Source organism: Ursus americanus, chromosome 11 (genome assembly GCF_024610735.1).
Source record: "Ursus americanus isolate L20-20 chromosome 11, mUrsAme1.1.p, whole genome shotgun sequence".
Classification (NCBI taxonomy): Eukaryota; Metazoa; Chordata; class Mammalia; order Carnivora; family Ursidae; genus Ursus; species Ursus americanus.
In genome coordinates this window covers 45,772,469-45,778,468 of record NC_142137.1, presented here as the reverse complement: position 1 = coordinate 45,778,468, position 6,000 = coordinate 45,772,469, and positions in this window count along the sequence as shown.

Genomic DNA, 6,000 nt, shown 5'->3' with positions numbered 1-6,000 from the left:
TTTAGAAGGAGAGCTTTCTTTTTCTTTTTCTCTTTTTTTTTTTTTTTTTTTTTGAGCGAGGTGGAGGGGCAGAGCGAGAGGGAGAAGCAGACTCTGCGCTGAGCAGGGAGCCCGAAGTGGGACTAGATCCCAGGACCCGGGGATCATGACCTGCGCCCAAGGCAGACGCTTAACTGACGGAGCTACCCAGGAGCCCCTGGAAGGAGAGCTTTCTATTTCTATTGTGAAAAACCACAAACTAGCTAAATCAGGGCAATGGCCATAATTGACGGAGAGTTACCTTGAAATGGGATATTGAGGGACGTGGACGCAGAGCAGGCTGCGGCCACGTGATTGGTGTTGACAGGCCTCCGGTATTCCCCTTGACCCTATCCCTTACTTCTGCCTCTTCTGCCTCATTCAGTGGGATTCAGTCCGCTGCTTTTTCTAGTTCTCTCTTTTTCCACTCTTGGTCACCAAAAAAACATATGGAATTCATACCCCCTTAGACAAACACTTTTCAGGTAATTTCTTCATATTAAAGGGGTCACTTGCTTCATTAGGTAATTCAGAATTGACGATAAATGTGCTTTAAGAAATTACTATCATTGGGTTTATCAGCCTAACTTCGCCACTCTCAAATAACGTGCTTTTTATTACATGGGGTTTGCTTTTGTTTCCAGTGAATTAGAGGATTTCAATTAATGTTCTTTACTCGGCATTACTTATTATTTCCTTGGGAAATGAATTGATCCCGGAATTTCTGTAAGACCGAATTAAGGTGTCACTTTTAAAGAGAGAGGAAGAGTGGAGCAGAGGATGGTCTGTTCTGGCTGTTCGAATTGTTTCCTCTTTGTGGGAGGCAGGTCAAAGTGATCCCATGGGTCAGGACAATTCTCTTTCCTGGAATACTTAGACTTCTTAAATATTTTTTACATGGATAAACCTACCCTCCAAGGGTAGATATTTTGGAAATATTTTCAAATCAAAGCACTGGTTATGATAGTGAAAAAAGCTTTTCAGCAATATGAGAGAAACAGAAATAATATTTTGATTTCTCTGGTTTATATCCCAAATCATGATATTTTTTTACTTCCTTAGATTTTTTTTCTGACCTTACAGACCTGCAATATAAGTAGCAATAATAAAACCTTGTTAGTTTCTTTAAAAGACAAGTTTTCAAAATATTTCATACACATTAACTGGTTAATGCTTTTAGTCACGGTCAGAATTATCCAAATGTTTCCACTCTCTAATGTCACTAGCAGTCACAAAATAAACCTACAATTTGAAAAAAAATGTGATCATAACTTTTTGCTGCTGTGAATTCTAAGGACTAATTATGTACTTGAGAAAGAGAGCTAGATTATTTATTTTTTTCTAAGCTGTTCCTTAGAAGACATTAACTCTCATTTTATGTTGTGTGAAGTTTGAGTTTTCAACACCTCTAGTTGCGTTTTCCTAACATCTAAAAAAAGGAGAAAAATGGATTGATAATTTCCTTTCCCCTTCACAGAAATAATTGAATTACCTTAAAGTGTGTGTGTGGGGGGGGACAGAGAAATAAAATATAAAAAGATGACTCACTTCCTTCAATTTCACTCCAGCTTACTTCACCTCTTCACATCGTGTCCCTCACTGTTACATTTTCATATGTTCCATTGCCGTACGATCAATTTCAGCATATAACCATTCCTCTGGGAACTCAGTAACCATGTAAAGTTTTAGAGATTTGTGTCAAGGAAAGGTGCAAACATCTGTAGCAAATTGGTTTTCTATGGGGTTTTTTGTTTGTTTATTTTACTTTTACTCAATAAAATACTAGCAATAGAATGGTTTGATAAGAGATAAAAAAAAATTTCTAGGACCCATAACAGTTTATGGTAGTAAAAAATATTCCCTATTATAAGGGATTTCTTCCTTCACGACTGAGAGAAGATCCTGTTGTCTTTGCTTTTATATAAGTTGAAAAGCAATTTTCTTCCTCAATTTCCTCCAAATAGACAACACTACTGACCTCATAAAGTTACTCTGAAGCTTAAATGAGACAGTTCATGTAACATACTTGCAGAACTCAATAAAAGTATTATTATTGTGATGATCATTATCCTTATTATGGTTTTACTCCCAAGAGTTACAATACCTGGCTCTGTCCATAACCTCCCCTTAATAGTTATTCTTTAGTCTTTAAATGTCTCAAACTCACTGTTGGAATTTGTTTTTACCAAATACTAATTTCCATAAACATGATGGAAGGAGAAAAAGTAGAGAAGAAGAAGGTATTGTGAATACAGTGGTGTTCTCCCCAAAGGTGGGGCTCTTTAGAAATTACCCTCTGGTCGTGCTCCTGTTTCTCATTATTACTAGTACTTTTACTCCTAAGGCTAATTTTGTGGTGGCCTGGGGTTTTGATAGACTCTGTTTTGGTAAACTCTACTATAAGTGAGGTGACAGTAATTATCTGGTCAATTACAGCAGTGACAGTCGATCTGATTATTTAGTTTAAAATGTATAGCTTTTAAAAAAGTTATCTAGGTGAGGGAAAAGATGACTTTTAAGACCAAATTGCATGCATGTGAGGCTAAATTAATTTACCTTTAATGTCAAAGCTAATTAATCTTTAATTTCTTTAACTTCTGATATGGATCTTTAAATGCAGAAATTTCCAAAGGATTAAGACTAGAGCTTCAAGGGACGTCTGGGTGGCTCAGTCGGTTAAGCATCTGCCTTCAGCTCAGGTCATGATCCCAGGGTCCTGGGATCGAGTCTGGTATCGGGCTCCTTGCTCAGCAGGGAGCCTTCTTCTCCCTCTGCCTGCCACTTCCCTTGTTTGTGCTCTCTCTCTCTCTCTTTCACTTTGATAAATAAATAAAGTGTTTAAAAAAAGACGAGAGCTTCGATTTACAAATGAGGGGAAATAAAAGCTAGCAGCATAGGAAACAAATACGCACATTTTTCTTCTTCTTTTTTTTTTTACATACATATGTGTATATATATTTTTTCCAAGAAAATGATATGGTTCATAATAAATACTTTGTGTTAGTTACATTGCTATAATGATTTTTTTAATCCTTTTGAGTTACAGTCTCTCCGAGGGCAGGCACACAGTCCCTTCCTGTTATATGGCGGTTATCATATTCTCACAGGCCCTCTTCCTTCGCCCCTCACCCCAGGTACAATCTCTGCAATGAGTTTAGTTTTTCAAAAGCTGAGAGGAGCTGTAGACTTTAGGCTTTTGGTTCTTGGTCATTGAGGACCAGGCTAAAATCTCTGCAGAAGGAATTAAATATTTCAAGGGGGTGGGGTGGTTCGAGGTAGAACAAGCAGAACTGGGATGTCAATGACTCGTCCTGCCTCAAGCGCCATGAAGGAAAGGTACAGGGCGCTATGAGAAGCTATAACACATTATCCTCCCGACAACTCCATGAAGCAGGCATGCGATGCAGGGGACAGACGCAGGTGCACCTAAACTAGGCTTTTGGGGGTTGGGGAGGGTGGATTTAGACACACAGACTCTTTAGAATAACAAATTAACAGCAATTGTAAAGTGTAATTTTGAACATGGCAAAAACAACCCCACCAACCAAACACACGAGTATATTCCCTTTACATTCTCTCAGTCCCTGTACATGGCCACATTGTGACATGACTGTAATCATGGCATACAGATTACTTTGCATGGGGTTTTTTCTTACTAACGTATTATGATGGACCTTTCCCTGTGTTTCCATCCTTATAATTAGCATTTTCAACTACAGCAAGAGATTCCTTGTGAAGTGGGCCATGATTGGCTCAGCTATTCTGTGGTTGGACTCTGGTGCTTTCCAGCCTTTCACTATCATAAATAATCCCTCACAGCAGCCTTCTCCAAAGAGCTCTTGACCTCCACTGAATCCAGAAGATAAATCCTCAGGGGCCAGAAGTTTTGTGTTGAGAGGCGACGTAGTAGGAAGACCATAGGGCTGTGGGTCACACAGAACTGGGCTGGATTTCCCTGTGGGGAAATCTGGCTCCATTCCCCTTTGGGGCTTGGTCTTCAATTCAGTGTTTTCAACCTCTGGCTCCAGTCAACCCCTTGAGGCGGGGCCTTTGAACTTGCTGTTCCTTCTGGAGCACGTTTCCTGCGGATCTTCCTGAGTATCTCCCAGGCAACATCCAGACCTCAGCTCAGAAGTCGCCTCCTTAGAGGTGCCTTCCTGTGCTGCCCAACTCTCCCGTGCCCAAGCTTTGGCCCATTACCTTTTTTTAATTCCCTTCTGGGCTCCTATTGCTCTCTGGAATGGTGTTGGCCCATTTCTTGTCGCCTGTTCACTGTCTCCGACAGAGCTGTGGGTGCAGGAGGGCCGGGAAGGGTCCTGTCCCCTCCGGCCGCAGCTTGGACGCTCCCGGGGACACTGGCACCGTGACACCTCCCCTCTGGGGTTTCCCACCTGCCCCAGCCCCACCGCTGCATCCTTCTTCTTTACCCAAGTATTGATTAGACAGATTCAGAGCTGTATTTAACACTCATTCCCAGAATATGTCTTATACTTGCCAGTTTCCACATGGAAAAAATAATCGGTAATTATTCCACTTTTTTACTTAAGGGAAACTCTTTTTGTAACTTATTGTGACTGTAATGACTTCAATGAACTTTTTGGATAGTTATGTTTTTATACTTCTATATCTGGTCTTTATGGTTTTTTTTTCCCATTATAGTACAGATTTCTCTAAATTTTTCCAAAACCACGTATGGAATTTTGGAATCAAGTGGTACTGAATCATTTCATCCTCAGTGTGGAGCCAACTTCGTATTCAGTTTTGAATGGATACTGGTTGCTCATTTCATCTGATGACGCAGGCTTGTGTTCTAGTTGATGGCCATAGAAGTATAAGCACACAGAAGCACAAATACTTACTAAATGTACTGCATAACCAGGAGGATAACATCTGGGGGCCCTAGGCTTGGGGAGAAGAACACTGTGTTCACATTGCCTTTTTCTTCTCTATTCTTTCTCCAAACAGGTTTACAGAGGTTAGAACTTGGTGAAACCAATACCAAGGTTGAGCATGAGACATCTAAAACAAGTAACTGTGAAGAGAAGGATATGGAAAGACCCCAACATCGTTATTAATGGTGCCAGGCACCCAACCAACCTGCTTGTATCTAGTAAGACTTTGTAACTGTGAACAATTCGCTTCTCTTTAAGATTTATTTCTCCAGCTGCAGGATGAGAGTACTGACCAGGTTCCTTCCAAAACTGACATTTCTAGGATTAACTCAGCACATTTTATCACCCCTCGTTTCTCCTCCTGTAATCACCGACATCTAATGTCGCTTCATCCCCAGAGAAGGGCAGTTTGCCAAAGTATGAGGACATGGGTATTTTCAATAAGCTATAGATCATTCTGATGAATGGCAGAAATCCAGGGCCTATTGCTCTCATCAATACCCAAACAACTTTTTATGCATGGCTTTACAGCAATATAGACTAAATACTAGTATAAATCAGTTTCTTCCCTACAACATTATTGATAGACATCATGGTTCCCTGTAAAGGGAAATTCTAACAGAGGGTCATTAGTGATAAAAAAAGAATACTACTTTTTTTTCTTCCACGAACTTTTTTTAGTTGAAACAATTGGAGCATAGTTTATAGATTATGCAAAGTGTAGGTTTTGCGACAGAGAAAATGGTTTGTCAGCTATTATTTTTATTTTCATATGTAAGAGCCTAAGAGTGATTTCCAATGCCAACTGACACTCCATTGCAAAATAACCTCAAGAAGTCAGTCAAGCCCATCTCAGATAAAAGTAAATGTACTACAGCCCCACCTTCTCCATTCACCCACAGTCATCATTACTATCTCCCATTTTTACAATGAGGAGTATATCGTTGGGCTAATAGTGGGTCATAGCATTTTGCTTATATGAAAAATATCAGCTTTGTTGGAAGAAAGTGTCATGGTGAGGATTTGGTGGCTTTAAAAATTATTATTTTGGGGGGGGTGCCTGTGTGGCTCAGTCAGTTAAGTGTCCAAC